Below are 20,567 nucleotides of genomic sequence, written 5' to 3' on the forward strand. Positions count from 1 at the left end.
TACATTTTTGTTCTCCATCATTGGGCAGATGCTTTCACTGACATAATGATTACCGGCACCATTTAATTCAGTTTTGAATTTGTGGAATAAATTGGTCTATTGAGGTCAGCCTGGGACACCTCATAAGAGGCAGTACAATGTGTTGTATTTCACAGGGGCATGCTGGATTAGGTAATTAATCAAACTGTCTGTGGTGTAATGAGGTTTTACCAGCCCTTTAATCCCCAGAAAATTAATCAACTGGAATTCAACAATTGTGAGCATCTTATAAAAGGTGAAGCCTTAAGCCCAGAAAACCAATGAGCACCCTTCCAGATTTCACCCCTCTCATATGACCTGTATCCAATTGTAAAAAAAAAAACACAAAAAAAAACCAGATCAAAACTTATATAAGTACTCATTTTAATTGGCCCATGATTTAGAATGTTTACAGAATGTTTTCAGCAACATTTGATAAACAAATGACCAGAACTACAGGTGAGGGTGAGACACTAACTCAAAATAAGGCAACGTGATTTCTCCCAACAACAAACGCATTTCAAACAGTGGCATCTTAACAATATCCATTACAAGAAATCATACAATATCCACCCCAAAAAAAGTGAAAAAACATTTGAAGGACATTTGAGTCTCATCATTAGTCATAGTGAAAATAATTGTGTTTATTAGACTCGGGTCTCCACGATATCAGTATACTAAAATGAGAATTGTATTAAAAATAAAAAGCGTATGAAAGTACACATACCCACTCACTAGTCAGTGCAGCAAAATTTAGCAAAGAGGTTGGAATAAATCAAGTCAAAGTGTGATTGTGCATGTACGGAAAACAGAACAAGAAGAAGGGTCAGTTAGTCTCAGTACAAGGTGCCGAAGCTGCCCATGCAGTTTCTCCTGAACTGGTTGTCCTGTATGGAGACAAACATCTCCTGGGAGAGCAGGTTGTCATTTGCCTGGGTCACTCCCAGCTCCTTCAGCATGCTCTCCTGGCGTCGCTGCTTCTTGGCTGACGTGGCCACCAGCTCCCTCTTGATGGCATCGTTGCTCTCCGTGAACTCTGGAGGAACGGCGTAACAAGACGAATAGGAGACTGGTTCCTTCACAGAGCAGACGTCCACCACGATGTGCTGCACGTCCACATCCACCCGCATCTTCCCCTCACCCTTCATGTCCTCGTTCCCTTCTTCTATATCCAGTTGCTCATCTGGAAAAGAACGTGAATCCGTTCATGACAGGCTTGTTAACACCTCGCTGTGACATTCAGACCTAAAACCACCACTTCCACTTCCTTCTCCATCATGACGTTCGGATTTGTCGTGTATGAAAATACCACGTCTTCCTGTGAAATGTTACTATATTCTGTTCAAATCAGACTGTCAGTGTATTCTAACAAAGACTGCCCTTTGGGATCAATGGTAGATAATTGCCTTGCTCTTACCTTTTCAAATCCAAATGCAAGCAGCCTCTTTTCGACGTTTAAAGCGGGGAATGGAGTGTTGAGAAATGTTTTATTAACAGCTTTTTTTGCAAATTCCGGATGGGAAATAACAAAGGACCATAATGGACATCATCTTTTCAATAACAACGCAAATGACAATTACTACCCGGTTGTTGGCTTAGTAGTGTCTCCGCAAAAATTCATGAATGTTGCAGATGACATTTTTAAAGGGTAATCTGAAGAGAAGAGATAGCTTTGTTTATTTCGTTTTTTTTTTAAGGTCACATTTCTGCCACTTTCGCTCATTCTCCTGTCTGGGGTAGAGGTATTTATTCCTATGTACTGGGGTTAAACAATAAGGGACATTCCATTAGAGGACATCGGAGAGTGAGGGAGATGAAGAGAGCACTCCAGATGTATTTTAAGCCATGCCACCTTCAGCTGCACCTTTTATTCTGTAGCTGCCCTGGACTGAAGGTCAAGCACATTTTCTCACAAACTTCCCAGTGAAACCAACTCAGCCTTCCAGAGGCAGTAAACCCATTGATGTGGGAAATACTGAGTAAGACTTGGTTAGTACCTAGTCTCGTGTGGCAATCCTGTCTTGTTGATTCTACCTAAGGAAGTCTATTGGTCTATTCAATTTTCATGAAGACAAAACTCGATTCGGAACGCCACCGACGCAAAATATGTGAAAGATTTGATAAGTGTCGATGCATCACTAGTTTCCATCTAGACTCTGTTTTACGGCACCCCTTTTTTTATATAATATTCCTGAGGAAAACTTCCCCAGGCTTTGGAACTAGTTCATACCTGTAGGGGTGTCTTCCTGTGCAGCCTCGCCTGGTACAGCATCACTAGGCTTGACCAGGATCACATTGTTCACCATGGTGATCTAGGGCATGGTGTCCAGCTCATCAGCAAAGTCCTGGTGGGGTTGAAGGGATGGAGGAGGTTGACAGACGAGCAACAGAGAGAGGGTGGAAAGACAGGCATAAACAGAGTCATCACGTCGGTCTTCCTGCTTAAGTTGTCCTGGCCAAGTCCAACACACTGAGCAGAGAGACAACAGGAAGGAAAGCTCTGTGTGAGGGAGCGATAAAAAACACACTACCGTTCTAGCCTCAGGGAATATGAGATAAGACCCCAGAACTCGTCTGAAGGTAACAAGGGAAATAAGTCCATATTTGTTTTTGCGGCGTGTGTGTGCATTTTAACATCTTTCTCCACTAAATTCAATTTCGGGTTGAGGGAAGATAATGCCACAGGCTTAGAATTGAACTGAACCTAGGAAGAGATGGAGGTTGGATGTGCTAGTGCTGGGAACAGTAATATACAGATTGGTAAATGACCAGTAGAACTTCAAATCTCTCAACTTGATCAGGATCCCTTCTTTGCAGTGATGTATGCCATTTCCCACCATACTGCAGACACTGCCAGGGTAGATCTCCACACCAGCTCCCTATAGCACAACAGTTATCAGCATGTAGAGACACAGCTAGGCTACTGCACGGCCTCAGACACACACAATGATTAACACGAGAGCTAGATCTGTACTAGTAATAAAAAAAAGCCACCATGAAAGAGTGATGAGCGTCAATGACTTCTCACCTTAGAGCCGTAGAGGTCACACATGTTCATAGTCAAGTGGGCTGACGTCCGCACAATGACACCTGTCGTCTCGCACTGAAGGACACAGTTCTCCATCTCCAGCTTACCCTGACGTACACCTGGAGACAAGAGGGAAATAAGATGAAGATTGACACTAGGAGGTAAATAAAGAGACCAGCTAGATCCTAGTATTCCGAATGCGTGTATGACCATAACCCCATTCTCCTCCTGGAAAGTCATTGATATATGGCTGTTGCCAGATGTTAAGCAGTGCCAGCAGCTTAGGCAGAATTACTAACGCAGGACAATGGGTAGAGTTGGGGGGCAGGGTTGATGTAGAGGCAGCATCACATTGGGAAAAGGACTAAGAGGACTCACAGAGGATGCCTTCGATAGCGTCGTGCTGGATGAACTTGACGTTGGAGGCCTTCACGTCGGCTCCTGTTGACGCCACAAACGAGTCCCCTTTGTTCTTCTTCTCAATCACCACCTCATCAGGTAGGCCGAACCCTGAAAAGAAAGAAGATGTATTAGCCTAAATCAGAGCCTAAAATGTTATTTTTGGTCTACCAGCCACCAGAACAGGTAGATTTAAAAATCTACCAGCCACTCAGCTCTTCCCCCCACCCACCCCACACAAAAAAAACAGAAGAGCATGCTTTGTAGTTTTTCTAAAACAAATTCATTACTAGTAAGAAGTAATGTGGTATATTTTATAATTCAATTTGGCCTGAGTATTTGGTTTGCGCTTAGTGGGACTAACATTTGTTTTCAACAGGAGAATGACCCAAAACACACCTCCAGGCTGTGTAAGGGCTATTTGACCAAGGAGAGTGATGGAGTGCTGCATCAGATGACCTGGCCTGCACAATCACCCGACCTCAACCCAATTGAGATGGTTTGGGATGAGTTGGACTGCAGAGTGAAGGAAAAGCAGCAAACAAGTGCTCAATATATATATATATATATATATATGGGAACTCCTTCAAGACGGATGGAAAAGCATTCCTCGTGAAGCTGGTTGAGAGTATGCTAAGAGTGTGCAAAGCTGTCATCAAGGTAAAGGGTGGCTATTTGAAGAATCTCAAACATATTTTGATTTGTTTAACACTTTTTTGGTTACTACATTATTCCATATGTATTATTTCATAGGTTTGATGTCTTCATTATTATTCTATAATGTAGAAAATTAAAAAATTAAATAAAGATAAACCCTTGAATGAGTAGGTGTTCTAAAACTTTTGACCGGTAGTGTATGTCTGCGGCAGAGGGACAAGAGAGCCATGAAAAAGGCATTTTGATCTGTCATGGAGATAAGTGCTGAAAACATGTTGGCTCAACATTTAAAAAGATGGCGAACAAGCAATAGAATGATGAGCTATCAGGTTTTGGCGTAGGTACAGCCGACTAGCGCTAGCTAACATTAACTACCTAGCAATAATCTAAACTTGGAGTCACAGTATCGATAGGAACTCTGTAAAAACAATAGCGCAATACTCTATTACTGTATTGTTTCCCCCCCTCCCCCCCCACCAACTGTACATAGAAATAATACATTTAGATTAAATTGCATTTGCTCCATCTTTGCATGCTGACGGCTGGGACAACTGGGTCATGGCTCAATGGCCACAGTGTTGGGTCCGAACTCTCCTTCCAACCTCGCAGTGGTGTACATGACAAGTAGCGATTCAGCACAATCCCAGGCAGGCAGAATGTGATGGACAGTGTTCTGACGGCTAGGGTTCATTATTCTCTGTTCCTTGACAGATGGCCTGGAGACAGGTGTTCCACAATGTGGCCAACAATTCTACAGCATTGGCTAGGTTCCACACGCTGCCATTGGAAAGGCCAAAGGCTGAATATCGATTGGTAAAGTCATAGGCCCATGCACACATCCAGGAGAGGAAAACCCTATTCCCAGTGGGCTTCATGACTGGCAAAAACGTGCTGCTGCTTAGCGAATTAATTTTTTTAAATGCTAAAACGGTTGCACTGATTGCAGATCAAGAATCCAGTCTGTTCTTAACAAGTGCTGACTGACTGAACCTCCTCACTAATGAATTCTAATGTCTCCTTAGGAACACGCTTTTCGGAAATTCTCGCAATACTTATTATGAAGATAGATCATATGCATTTTATCCCCTTCGTCTTTGATACAGCAATATCCAAAAAGCAATAAACGCATGTGTGTGCCCTGCTCCTCTAAATATCAAAGGCTCTTTGGTGGGAGGGAGAATTCTATTATGGTAATCCGGCAGTGGTCTAATTGAGTTGCTCTTTTCCTGTCATGGTGCAGTGCCAGGCAGCGCTGCATCATATTTCCACACCCTCTTTATCTCAGCTTTCAGGGGTTTCCTAGCACCACAGGAGGGCACGCACATAGAAACAGACGCATGTAAACAGCCCCTCCAATCTCCCCTCCCTCTATCCAACTCGGCAGGCCCACTATTTGCATAAAGAGACTGACGCGGCGCCTCTGCTCTGACCTCTCCTCGCCCCCGAGCTAGCCTTCTCTATGCATTAATATCATCCCTGTTCTTATGCTTACTGCGCCAGCAAGCTCTATTTTATTCCCGAGGGCTCCCTCTGTACATCCCACATCCTCTCTGCTACACGTTCATTTCACTCCATGTGCCGTAGATGTGGTTGTTTTACCTTCGACACGCATTAACACGCCACATAGTACAACCAGTACCATAACAGTATGATCTGCAGGTGAACACTTGATTTCATCTGAAACACTTACACAAGTGTTCAATATGTTGATGGTGGTGGAATCTCCCATACGTGTTCAATTGGGTTGAGATCTGGTGACAGACGGCCATGGCAAATAGTTGACATCGTTTTAAGTCAGGAACCACGCCTGTGTGGAAGCACCTGCTTTCAATATCCCCTGTAGCCCTCATTGAGTTGTTTCTCCATTACTCTGGCAGTTACCTGTACATACATACAGCAGTCGTGCATCCTGCCATTATAAAGGCTGCTTGCAGAAATATGAAACATTACCTTCCACTGATATGGAGTCTGGGATACTGATGGAGCTGGTGACAGTGTAGTGTCCTTGAAGGATGATGACCACGTCTCCCTCGTAGCAGGCACTCACAGCCAGCAGGGGCTCACTGTGAAACTAACATTTAAACACAGAGCAGTTCCAGTACACAGTCGGTCTATACAACACAGATCTGCGCTCACGACTAAACAAAGAAAGACACAAAAACACATGTTTTCTGCTTCTAACGTCTCAGTGGAATACAACGATAGAGCCGAGGCATTCAGGCGAACAGACACAGCTTCTACAAATCCTGGTGGAATGCCAGTGTACAGGAACTAGGGAGGTCAAATAAAAAAAAAGCCCACACACCTTAGCAAATCCCAGCGTATTAGACCAATACACAAGTGTCACATAGTTAGAGAACTTAACCATTGGGTTTCATCTCTGGTCATCTCATTAGACAGGCCATTTGAAATGGAAACCTGGGCAAACTTACATTTGACAAAATACAATATGCCTAAGAATGGATAAATGTCATGGATGTAAAAAAAATATATATATAAAAAATAAATAAAAAGATTATATTTGTTTGCCATACATGTACTTCAAACTCTTCCACTGAGAATTTGGGCCCAAGCTTGTCTGCCATCAGGCTCTGCAGCTGGCTGACTGTAGTGGAGACGGACACGGCATGGACCATCCGGCCACCGGAGACACGAGGCCCCTTGGCCCTGCAAGCCTGCTGCCCTGAGTTAAACTTGTATCCCAGCACATACCTGCAGTGCCAGGAGAGAATACATTTATGTAGAAGAACACAATGGTACAGCATTGGACAAAGCACAATGGTTGCATCTCCACTTTCCAATAGCGTCTGAAAGTATAGGCCAGGGGAGGCTGCTGAAGGGAGAATAATTGCCGGAATGGAGCAAATGGAATGACATCAAACACCTGGAAAACCCATGTGTTTGATACCATTCCACTGATTCCGCTCCAGTCATTACCACGAGCCCGTTCTCCCCAATTAAGGTGGCACCAAGTGTGCGTTAGTAGTAACTATACATTCAATTGCTGTCCCTCCTTTGTATTCTAACCAGAATATGATGCATTGAACTGGACTGTAGTGTACTGTCATTCTGTGAGAAGTTTTGCTCTCAACTGGGGCAGTATAGGTCAAACATGCTAGCTCAGGGACAGAGGTGAATCCAATGGCCTTTACTCAGTCTTCTTATTTTTCCCTCTGTTAGGAGACCAACTTCATCAGTCACACAACTACTCCCTCAACACACTCTGCAGAGACACTGATAGCTCCTCTCAGTCTTCCCACCCCGTGTCCCCTTGGCCAGCTACCTGAGCAGCGGGTTCTCAATGATCCGGAGTTTGCGCTTCAGAGCCTCCATCTGCTCGTACATCCTTAGGCCCTCCACCATGGACACGTTGTCCAGCTCCGACTCCGAGTTGCTGCTGATGCCGTTCCGCAGGCTAGAAAACTCCTAGAACTTCTGAGAGCATCGTGCCAAAAGAGAGTAATACTCTGTCACAAGTCCAGCAGGCACCCGATCCTCCAGAATATCATAAACCCTACAGGGTTGACAGCCACAGAGGAAGAAATACTTATTTTGTTTTCCTTAAAACACAATCGCATTATGAGGACTGCTGGGAACAAATTGTTCAGCAACATTGGAGGGCAACGAGAGGTTAAGGTGGGATAACTCTAGAGGAGATGCACAGAGCACAACATTGTTTGTTTGATGGCCATGTACGGCACTTGAAAATGTTCTTAACCATTATTTGGAGAATGAATCGAGACCCTCCATTCTTTCTAAGGAGCCGATCGTGAATGGGTTAAAGACATTCTTTGTCTATTAAAAGCAAAATCTTCTTTTTTTATTTTTTTACCTAGGCAAGTCAGTTAAGAACAAATTCTTATTTTCAATGACGGCCTAGGAACAGTGGGTTAACTGCCTGTTCAGGGGCAGAACGACAGATTTGTACCTTGTCAGCTCGGGGATTTGAACTTGCAACCTTTCGATTACTAGTCCAACGCTCTAACCACTTGGCTACCCTGCTACCCTGCCCTACCCTTGGTATAAACTAGGAGTTGATTGGTCTAACATTAACAAGCTTGTGGATTTCTGCTGAAGCCAATAAGATATCTTTTAACCCTCTTCTCCACCCATAAAAAAAATAGGAGACGCCACAGTACACTCACAATCCCCGGGTACATACTGCCATCTAGTGGCCAAGGAATAATCTGCAGCCTCTCACAAACAGCATTGAACATATCCAGCTCTAACCATTAGACACGAAGCTTGCTCAAGTGTTCCTGACCTGCACTCATTTACAATGCTCTACAGGTCCCTATGCCATATGGCCATTCTGATAGCGGCATTAAAATAATGGGTTCAAGCTAGCCGTGTCATTGGCAGATCTGAACCAATACAGCCTAAATAAGAATGTGCCAATCTAGCCCACACACACTGACTAATCTTCCCACCCCCACCCCCCCCACTATCACCCTTCTACACGTACAGCCTGAGGCGGGGCTCCACACATCTGACAAATTAGTCAAAGTCATCATCCTCGTCGTCCCACTGTCTCCAGAAGACGCCACGAAATTTGAACACACCCTTCTGTTATTTAGTATCACATAAGAACTAGTCCATATATTATTTTTTTTGCGGCTGTAATGTGACGGGTGATGTCGGTTCTGTCTCGTCTGTCAAATCAAACTTTGTCACATGCGACGAATACAACAAGGGTAGACCTTACCGTGAAATGCTTACTTTACAAGCCCCTAACTCTTCTTGAACTGCACTGTTGGTTAAGAAAATATTTACCAAGTAAACTAATGTAAAAAATATAATAACGAGGCTATATAACTTACAGGGTACCGGTCCCGAGTCAATGTGCGGGGGTTAGGGATGAAAGGGTTACCGGTTTCACGATGAACCACGTTAAAATTCCAGACGATAAGTATTACCGTTTCACATTTTTATTATCATTAAAAACTCACGGTAAATACTGTCCAGCATCAACCAAAGTTAGCAACAGTCTGACGAAGGCGCAGCATGCAACGTGGTTTTGTTGTGTGTGAAAACATGACGGAAGGCAGTGACAGTGCTCGGGAGATTTGTCAGCCTTCTAAGAGGACCAAATCTGAAGTGTGGTCTTATTTTGGGTTTCAGGGGAACTTAATCGAAGATTGTCACCCTGTCTGCAGAACATGCAAATATAAAAATTGCTGCGAAAGGGGGAAACACTTGTGACCACCACCCACTACTTTATAGCGAATGCAAGGTAGTAAGCTTTTACCTCAATGCAAGATGTGGGGACTTCGGAATGGGTGAAAAATGCCATGGTTTGTCTGTTAACTTGCTAATAGCTTGTCAATAATGTAAACTGAAGCTTTCAGTGTTACCTACTCTTGTAAAAACACTACACATTGTTCTGCTGATGTATACATCCTGTGTCTGCAGACTTTATTCACCCATTGCACAAGTTATGTACAGCCAGAAGAGGACTTCCTAGGTTCTGGCCTTTCTAGGGAGTTTTTCCTAGCCACCGTGCTTCTACACCTGCATTGCTTGCTGTTTGGGGTTTTAGGTTTGGTTTCTATATAATAGCACTTTGTGACATCAGCTGATGTAAGAAGGGATTTAAAAATACATTTTATTTGATGTAGTTGTCACCCAAACAACATATTTTATTCATTTACAATCCGGCAGACTTCGACTTGGTCGTAAAAGTGTTTCAACAGGAGAAACACTATAGATTGTTGGGCTCATCGCAATTATCACTGTCTTCTTAAGACTAATTTGTATTCATGTAGATTGTGCATGGGTTCATTGCATATTCTCAAATGCAACACAGGAGATAGACTGTGTGTGTGAACAATAGTAATTATAATGTAACACCAATATTAATAACAACATGTTCTGTTCTATTCCCTAGTTTACGGAGTGGTCGAGCAGCAGGCTAACACCAGTGATGCTACTGGTCCCTCCTCATCTACAGTTGTGACACACTCGAGCAAGCATTTTGAAAGAGGCAGGCTGCTTATGCACCCACATCAACAAAAGATCTCAAGACCTCACTGCAGCCCTTTCATTAGGTTGAGAAGCCGGGCTTTCTGAGGCTGATGAAGGTTGCCGTGGCTCACTACAAAGTGAGTGCTGCTAAAAAAAAAAATGTTTTTTTTTGTTTGTTTTTTTGATTGCTTAAGGTTGTGTTCATTTAAACCTGCACTAGGGAAACTTTTACCTCATGGCGCCATCGTTAATATTATTTTAATGTTTATGCACACAAAAAAGTGCATAGTGCTGCTAATTCTATTTGTTGGTTTTCAATATAAAATTTGGTGAAATGATTTCAGTGTGCGTGTCAGTACTTTATGAACATTTCCAGCACATTTTAACAATACCGCGATAATACTGACAACCGTGGTCACTATAACCGTGATACGAAATGTTCATACCGTTTCATCTCTAGCGGAGGTACAGGTTAGTTGAGGTAATATGTACATTCAGATAGGGGTGAAGTGACATGTCATGTCCATTGACATTATTCTGAGTGCTTTTGTAAAAAAAGTTGACATATTGCAGCTTTTAACCACTCCAAAAAATGTGTTTTTCTAAAGTTCTATCAAGTGGACAAAAAGACAAGAGGGATACATTTTCAGACACACAGTAAGTCAGGCACAGCAACATTGAATGGCAGTTCCACCCCATGCAAAGTCCGACAACAAGAGGCATGTATCACAGGTGCTTTTTCTAGTGCTTTCTAATCTGACATGGAAAGAATAACTGCGGCTTTAACAGCCCTTTGAAAAAAAAACTCTGCAGTTTTATTAACAATAGGGACTTACCGGAGGTGCTCAAGTGCCAGCGCAGTCTGGTCAAAGTCCCCAGACTCATCAAACACCACATGGAGCTCCTGCAGAGGCACTTTGTGCAGCGTGGCCTCTAAGAGGGTATTCATGGCCTCGCAGCCTCTCGTCTCACACTGCAGGGGCACCACCAGCTTCACCTTGGCTTTCAGCTCCTTATAGTTCACATCCACCACCTGAGGAAAGGGGCATAAGTATGAGGTTGTGACCTTCATATGACCATTTTTCAAGGGTAAATGGTTAGGCTACCTTGTTTGACTACTTCTGCTCCACTGATCAGATCCAACCATCTGTATAACATTGGAAAAGATAGCTGTTTCACTGTTTAACCAGACCTCTGGATTCAGATTCCCTATAAAACTGTATCCAGAGTGCAAGTGTTCCAATTCATTTCATGCAGTGTACAAAGCACAGCTCCATTAGACAAGTCTCTTGCTGGGAAATCTTTCAGGTCGAAGTGACTTACCTCCACTGGCACATCAAACACTTCTGTGCACCACTGTGCCTGCCAGTCAAAAGGCTCCAGAACCTTCTCCAGGTAGTCAGCTGTGAAGGCCTTCACCTCTGATGTTTTACAATCACCTGTGCAAAACAGCACAGACAGCATCTGGGACAACACCTCAAGTCAGCTTTGTTTAGATTTTTCACTGGGAGCCTTGAAAGATCGATCAATATGGTTGCAGTAATCATCTTTCATCCTCTTTAGCCAGTAAACCTGACAACTGAATTGATGTAAGACCATGTAAGGTTATCATACCTAGCGTGTAGTCTTGATAGGCTCTGAATCTCCCGTAATAAAGCAGTTCATTTGTCTGAAAGGTGTCAGGAAGGGATGCATCTCCTACGCATTCATCACGTTACAACTGAGTACCAGCCATATCAGGGTTGAAGTAGCCTGTGCCACTGTCACCGTCATCCTCCTCATTCTGAAAAAGTCCTGTGTTAGAAAATAAAGTATCAGTTAGATTGATATATCATTTACTACCTGGATGCATAGTGCAACGTGGTTTCCTTCCCTTTTCCCCTATCCTTCATGATCAATTACTGATCTGGCATGGCCTAGTATTGATCAAGGGGAGACTAAATAATTCCATGGATAGGTACTGATACATTTTCTCTCTCTAACAGTTCTTTGAAATACAGCAAATAGAGATGAAATTAGATATAGCTAGCCTTATTTGCTGTTATGAGTCAACAGTTGGTGGCATTGCATGTTTAGCTAGTTACAGTAACATTAGATAACTAGCTAAGTAAATTGACAAACGTGAACGTTAGCATGCCAGCATTATTAGCTAGGTTAGCTGCACAGTTGAGATGTGCAACAATAGTTACTAAACAAAACCATGTCTGACAACATCTTCTTGTCGCAAATTAAAATGTCTGGCGTACTCTTCTAATTCAACTCCAAATCCACTTTGTCTGTCTTGTTCTGTCTACTTTCACTTGAAGTCATTGAATCTGCTGTCGGCATCATTCTATCAGCCGCCGTGTTCTTTTTTTGTTGTTGTCATATTTCAAAAATCAACTTACATTGCTACATCAAACATGTCTAGCAAACCAAACACAGGTATTAACAATACTCAAATATACAAAATATATCAATAAAATAATACTAAATAAACCATTTAAGTGCAATTATATTCACTCTGAAAATATCTTATTATAATGATTCATGAAGATGATATTCTTGTTGTTATTCACTAGGGTTAATGTTTTAATAAGATAATTAAATTCAATCAGAAAAATGTGTAATTTTGGTATAGAATTTTGGAATTTTTGTTTGTGTATAAAGTATTTGGCAACAAGCATTTTTAAAATTAACAATCATTTCAGTGGTTTTGTTATCATTGCAATAGTAACATATTATATCTTTCGTGTAAAAAATATAGGCAGTGTTCATAATGGCAAATAAGTACTTAAGCAAGGTTTTCCCAAAAATCTGACACAAATTTACATTCAAAGAACAAGTGAGACAGATTCTCACCTTCGTTTTCACAGAAAACGCAGATATCATCAATAGCCACAAATTTGGAAATCATAGAATTACATGGATATATCTTATGTAAAATTTTGAAGTGCACTTCTTTAATTAACTTTGTTTGGTATACAGTATTTGTAAGGCCTTAACCATGCATTTTTCCAGACAATATCAGGAATAAGCATGTTCCAGAAAAACTTTCCTCTAGGTGTAAGTTGGTTTTGTGAATGAAGAATTTGTCTTATATATTGATTACAACAAGCTCTCTCAAGTAAGCCCACGCCTTCCAATCTGAGTTCTGGATAAATTTTGTGATCATTCCCAAAATTAAGATGAGTTTTCATACGTGTAGTTAAACCACTGGGAACGGCTTTGATCACAGAAATAAACTCTCTGAAAGGTATTGGAAACTCTTTCAATGTTATAAATTGTTCATATGTGAGAATATTACCCTTGTTGTCGAAAATATCAAGAACAAAGTCAATATTCCTCTCATGCCAGCTGGGGTAGAACAATGACTTATTCCTTACAGTTATGTCTGAATTATTCCACAAAAGAGCTTTATGAGGGGAATAATTGTGCAGGAAACATATTTTCCAGGCCATTAAAGCTTATTGGTGAAACCTAGCCAATTTAGCAGGTAATATTTTAGGAATATAATTACATTTCAGTAAAAATTGAAGACCTCCCAATTTATTAAACACATTATTTGGAATGAAATACCATATTGAATCAGTATCGATCAGACATTTTTTCAACCAGTTTATCTTGAAAGTGTTATTAATGTCAGCAAAATCCAACACTTCTAGACCGCCTTCAGCTCTTTTATTAGAAAGGACAGATTTTTTTAGTTTGTGAGACTTATTTTTCCAGATGAAGTCAAGAAAGGTCTTATTGATCTCTTTACAAGTAGCTGGATTTCCACATAACGATAATGAGGGGTACAAAAAACGAGACAGTCCTTCTGCCTTGGACAGAAGTACTCTCCCAAGTATAGAAAGATCTCTTTGTAGCCAATTATTAAATATATTTTTAGTTCTCTTAATTTTAGGAGAGAAATTCAAATGTTGTCTGACTAAGTGTTTTTTTGACAGATGTATTCCTAAATATTTAACACAGTCCTTTACAGGAATATTTTCTATTTCTTTATCATCCGAGTCAAATAAACATAAGATTTCACATTTAGAAACATTCAGGATTAATCCTGATGCAATAGAAAATGCAGTTATAGCATTAAGGGCATGTGCAGTATTGTCAGCCAGTTGGGAAATTTTGATTTCTTTGTTAAAAATGGTTACGCCATACAAATTTGCATTATTCAGAATATCTGGAGATAGAAGTTCCACAACCAAAATGAATAAAAATGGCGAAATTGGGCATCCCTGTTGTACACTTCTGTTGATACTAAATATTTTGGAAGTATTAAGGTTTAGTAGCACAGAACTATTTATATCTTTGTAAAACATGCAAATTACTTTAATAACATTTTCACCAAATCCAAAAAGTTTAAGACCTAAAGAGAAATTCATGTTCAATTGTGTCAAAGGCTTTACAGAAGTCCAGAAATGGGACAACCGCATCTGAGTCAATTGCATCTGAATAATCTATAAGGTCCAAGACTAAACGAATGTTAGAGCTTATGTGCCCTTCATGAATCCTGTTTGAATCTCATTTATAATGGTATCTATTCCTTTTTTAAATCTTTCAACCAGAGCAATCAATTTGTAATAAACATTTAATAAAGTAATTGTCAATGAGAGAAGGGTCTTTATCAGGCTTCGGAATCAATGAAATAAGGTCCTGTTTCATAGTGGAGACCATTTCCCCCTTTTTAATGCAATCTTGAAACATATTGAAAATCTGGTCTTCTAGCAACTCCTAAAACTGTCTATAGAATTCAACTGTCAGGCCATCAGGGCCAGGTGATTTCCCTTTTTTCATTGAATTCAGAGCCTCTCTAATTTCTTCAATTGACACAGGTGAATCGCAAACTGAGTGAAAATCATCCTCAATTACAGGGACATAATTCTGAATGTGGCAAATGTAGCTTTCACAACCATCTTCCTGAAATTGAGAGCTGTAAAGGTTTTCATAAAAGGAATTGACAAATGATGATATTGTAATGGGATCTTTGCATAAAACATAGTTAATTTTGAGTGCAGTTATATATTTTCTTTTGTAGTTTCTCTTTTCAAGTGCAAAAAAATAACTAGTGTTTCTTTCCCCCTCTTCAATCCATTTTGCTCTTGACCTTTAAAGGCGCCCTTTGCCAGATCCGTGTAAGTCTGTTCTAATTCTAGTTGTAAAGACCTGAACACAGACTCCTTTTCTTCAGATAGATTATCTTTCTTTAGAAAACGGTCAAGCTTGCTCATCATCTCCTTTTCTCTAAGGTTCTTTAATTGCATCAGCTCTTTGGCGCGTTTAATGGCTACCACTCTGACTTTAATGGCTACCACTCTGCTACCACTCTGGCCGCCGTGTCTCCTCTTGCTTCAAGCTGAGGCTCCGTCATAGATGAACAACCATTTTCTTCAGCCAATGTACAACTTTCAAACTAGGCACAGCAGGGGCTCGAATGTACAATAAAATCCAGCACTAAAATGACGGGTGAGTTAGCTAACTGACTGTGCCTTTGCTAAGAAATGCACTTTCACATTGCTCATTTCAAAATTTCCCCTAAACCGGGGTCTCGACCGTTGAGCATTGCCGTTGGCTAAAGGTTTGGCGTTGTTCGGTTGATGTGCGTTCCCAATAGTAAACCAGTTCTTTTTTTCTTCTTTTTATATATATATATATTTTTTTTTACATATGAGTGGAGATGTATCACAAATTGTAAAGAATCTTTGATAATATGTTAAATCAGAGGCATTTATATATGAAGGAAATGCCTGGTCTTCCCTATACCAATGACCTGTTATATTGTTTATTCAGATCAGTGCATATGGGAGCCTCCCGAGGAAGGTGAGGAACGCACTTTGACTCTTTAGATGCAGAACAAAAATAATAGAGAGAGATAGAGGGAAAAGATAGAGGGGGAGAAAGAGATACAAAGATAGAGGGGAAAGAGATATATCCTTGACCGAGATAAAAGCCTTAAAGGGATACTTTGGGATTTTGGCAATGAGGCCCTTTATCTACTTCCCCAGAGTCAGATGAACTCGTGGATACCATTTTATTGCCTCTGTGTCCAGTACGAAGGAAGTTAGAGGTAGTTTCGTGAGCCAATGCTAACTAGCGTTAGCACAATGACTGGAAGTCTATGAGTATCTACTAGCATGCTAGTTAGCAACTTCCTTCAAAATGCACATAACATAACAATTGTATCCACAAGTTCATCTGACTCTGGGAAAGTAGATAAAGGGCTTTATTACCAAAATTCCAAAATATCCCTTTAACATTTTTCACGTTCAAGTGGTAGCCTACTGCTGACAGCATCCTTTTCAGTGGTAGAGTGGGAATACAGTCATTGTTTCTGGGCAGTGTTTTACACACCAAGCAGTAGTCCTGACTGAGTTAATAGTGAGTCAATGATGTCGTTTCAGAGGGACAGTGCACAGATGGGAAGGAATGAGTAAGAAAGAGCAGAATGAGAAGGGGGAAAGAGTGGGGGATGTCAAGAATAAGTCTTTAAAATGAGATGGACAGTGGTGACTGGTGACGTCCTGACCCTAGTCAGAGCAATCTGGTGTCAACCTCCTGATTCTACCTGTCCATCAGCATCTCCATCTTAATCCATCAACCTAATCAGGTACATCAAACTGGCCAGGTCACTATAAAGAACATTAATTTCAAACTGTGGATTTAAATTAATTCACTATTGGAAAATGTCTGTTTACACTGAGCATTATTAGAGGATTGTTTTATTGTCAAGCATGTTGCTGACTGTGGTATAAATCAGCATCTACATGATAAACATGGTGGCTATTCTGACACGTAGCTTGTCACAGGCTATTTTTCATGTTGGCTGAGCACATATAATCTGATGACTGGGTAACAACACACAGAGGACCACAGGATAACAAATGGACAACTCTGTATGACCTTGTGAACTTGTCAAGCCAGCAAGCATTTGCATCAGAAATGAAACAATGATTTCAGTCATAAATGTGTTACGTGTAAGTAGCATGTTGTGTTATTGTATAAGTACCCATCTAAGGAAAATCTGAACTATCAAAATGGCAACATCCTTTGGACCTGATTATAATGGCTCACACAAATTAAATATGAAGACCTAACTATTAGTTATAATTAAATAATATTCACATTCACAAATAGCATACTACAACTGTCAGGTTATAAAGTTAAACATATAATATGCAAAAAATATTTGGTAAAAAAAAATACCTGACTTGAATTTTTGACTATTTGAGTCCAGTGACTGTGTATGAGCCCCTTTTCACGATCTAGCTAAACTACCACTGTCAGAGCAGGATTGAAAAAGGAAATACTGTCCTCTATTGTTATTATTTGGGATAGAATCTGAGCATGAAGGTAAGCAGCACTGTCGACCTCACTAGCTAGGTTTTTGTTCATTGACAGTATTATAGCCCTCAACCACAGACAGTCATAAATCCTTATTTGAAGTTGACCTACAAACTACACACCTAGCTGTTTACGCCTGTTTATGACGAGTTTGTGGGATATTTTCATGGGTTGTGTTTATATAGTGAAAGGCGTATGTTGCTGTGCTTTAGTGGACCCAGTGCAAAGCCTTGTCAGATGCAGTCCTAGTCCCTGAAGTTCATACTTTTTGTCCAGTAGGGGTCAGCAGATACATTTTCAAGAGATTGTTCAGTTCATATTTATTATCAAATACATGACAGTATTATCAAAGATTGATTTTATTTCAAAAGGGGTAAAGTGAACTTGCTGGTGATGCAGAAAATAAATCCTCAGCAAGGAGGCAAATAGAGGCCTTTTGAGTTGAGAATTGTAAAACCCTTGTGACAATATTTGAGCATGTTAAGTGTTAATTATTGTTTTTTGAGACCTTAATGTGTAAGGAACACATGTTCTGTGGGCGTTCACAGATGGACTGTCATTTAGGCCACTTCAGCCTCCTGACAGCATGCCCACGTAGCCAACACTCAAAAAGAATCTGGATTTGAAACAACTCAATTTGAGTGTTGCCCACGTAGCCAACACTCAAAAAGAATCTGGATTTGAAACAACCTAATTATTTATTTATTTTTGGTAGCCCAGCGCAGGGTAAATAATGGACAGAGCACAAGCTTGGGTTGTGTGAATAACTAAACTGGCTGGGTTGTTCAGATTACCCAAACATGGGTTAATTTAACCATCAGTTGGGTTATATTCACTTTCATGCTGGGTTGAGTCAGCAGCTGGGTATTTTATAATGTAATCCTTAGGTTATTTTCAGGAGGCATGGCTTTCAGACAGTTATTTTGGGCCACCCATGAGAGTAAATGTAATTCCTGTTCATCTGTTCTGTTGTATTGTATCAGATGTTAAGATAGTACACCACAATTTTAAATGTTCCTTATATATTTTTGCATATTACATGTTATAATATAATATTAATAATATGTAGATGATTTATTACATATTGTAATAAAGCGGTAACTATCCCAACATTGGAACATATACACTTCTGTAAGCCTCATAAAAGCTTAAAAACGGTCTGAAATGTAATTTTCTTTGAAGTTATACAATAGGAAGGGGGGAGGGCGTAGCGAGAGAGAAGTAGAGGGACAGAAGTTAGTGCTAACAATTTTTCATGTGCTAACAATACAACAGAACTGTCACGACTTCTACCGAAGTCGATGTCTCTCCTTGTCCGGGCGGTGCTCGGCGGTCGACGTCACCGGTCTTCTAGCCATCGCCGATCCATTTTTCATTTTCCATTTGTCTTTTCTTGTTTTCCCACACACCTGGTTCTCATTTCCCTCATTATGTGTTGTGTATTTAACCCTCTGTTTCCCCCATGTCTTTGTGTGGTATTGTTTATTCTGTTTCATGTTATGCGAACGTTAGTATGTTGCGCTGGGTAATGTCAACCCGTATTGTTATTTCGTGTTTATTTTGCCGCGTGCTTTTGGTTCGCCTAAATAAAAGGCTCCGTTGGCTACCCAATATCTGCTCTCCTGCACTTGACTCTCTTACAGCCATTTACGCATACCTGACAAGAACAGAGGAACAGGAACAACATTTACTCTCACAGGTAGCCAAAAATAACAATATCTGAAAGCAACGCCCCTACTAAGCTATGCCTACCTTCTGATCTGACCCACTGGATCATATCTCAATAATAACACAGCATCAACAACCCAACTTTGCTATTTTCTCAAGAAAACAACCCCACTAAGTTGCCCATTGCCTGCAACCCAGCAGTTGGGTCATCCAAACACATTTTTTAGAGTGTACTCAGAGTCATCTGTCAAAATTGTACTTTTCATTGCTGCTTGCGGTTCTGTCAACGATATGACAATTTTATATATTTTGCTCTTAAGTTGTTTCATCTCGGTCACCATCAGTGGTGTAGTGCTGTGTAGTGTCCTAATTTCCTAAGTATTCCCACAAATAACAAAAGAGACCAATGTGATTGTGTCGCAATGTAATCAAGTTATGAAATGATTCTTTTCAAATACAATTTGCAGTGTACAAGTCATTATCATTATGTTCTGACCCGACCATCCGTCCCGCAGCTGAATCTAGTTGCCTACCACTGGCCTGATTTATAATAAGGTAGGCCTAATTTGGTGTTTTCGAATGTTATAGAAACACCAAATTAGGCCTATATGAGCCACTATGTGTAAGCATAAACAATCTGCAATTAGGATGATGCATAGTATGTATATTCTAAAATGAAATTATACAGTAGGCCGCATGTCGGTGAATTGAGAAATGATGACATAAAAAAGATTCGCTCCGGTACCTCAAAAAATAGCACTAGACCACTGGTTACCATGTCAGGTCAAAGCAGTCCACTCTAGCCCCCTTGTTTATACTCTTTCAGGAAGAAAAAAAAAAAGTCAACCTGTCTCTGTGCACTCAGTAGTACATAGATGAACGCTGCAATGGTCCTCCTGAGTTCCAGACTGAAGCTGGTCCATAAGCCAAGGTTTCTGTACATCAATGTCTCCAACGTCACTAAGTATATAAAATACTGTCATTTACCAGGCACTTGTGTCACCTTATGTGGAGAACACAAATTAATCTACACTGAACAAAAAGCGTTGGGCCCAAGATTCATGAGCTGAAATACAAGATACCAGAAATGTCCCATACACACAAAAAGCTTATTTCTCTTAAATGAAGTCCACAAATATGTTTACATCCCTGTTAGTGATCATGTCTCCTTTGCCAAGATAATCTATCCACCTGACAGGTATGGCATATCAAGTAACTGATTAAACAGCATGATCATTACACAGGTGCACGTTGTGCTGGGGACAATAAAAGGCCACCCTAAAATTTGCAGTTTTGTCACACAACACAATGCCACGGATGACTCAAGTTGAAGGAGCATGCTGACTGCAGGAACTTCCACCAGAGCTATTGCCAGATGATTGAATGTTAATTTCTCTACCATAAGCTACCTCCAACGTTGTTTTAGAGAATTTGGTAGATCACGTGTATGGTGTCGAGTGGGCGAGCATTTTGATGATGTTAACGTTGTAAACAGTGTGCCCCATGGTGGCAG

At 40.7% G+C, this 20,567-nt stretch overlaps 1 pseudogene; it reads right to left on the minus strand.

Moving 5' to 3' along the window:
* Positions 1-402: 402 nt before the first annotated feature.
* On the minus strand, positions 403-19,033 carry LOC115112523 (SHC SH2 domain-binding protein 1-like; annotated as a pseudogene).
* Positions 19,034-20,567: the final 1,534 nt, after the last annotated feature.

Source organism: Oncorhynchus nerka, linkage group LG27 (assembly GCF_034236695.1).
Source record: "Oncorhynchus nerka isolate Pitt River linkage group LG27, Oner_Uvic_2.0, whole genome shotgun sequence".
NCBI classification, from domain to species: Eukaryota; Metazoa; Chordata; class Actinopteri; order Salmoniformes; family Salmonidae; genus Oncorhynchus; species Oncorhynchus nerka.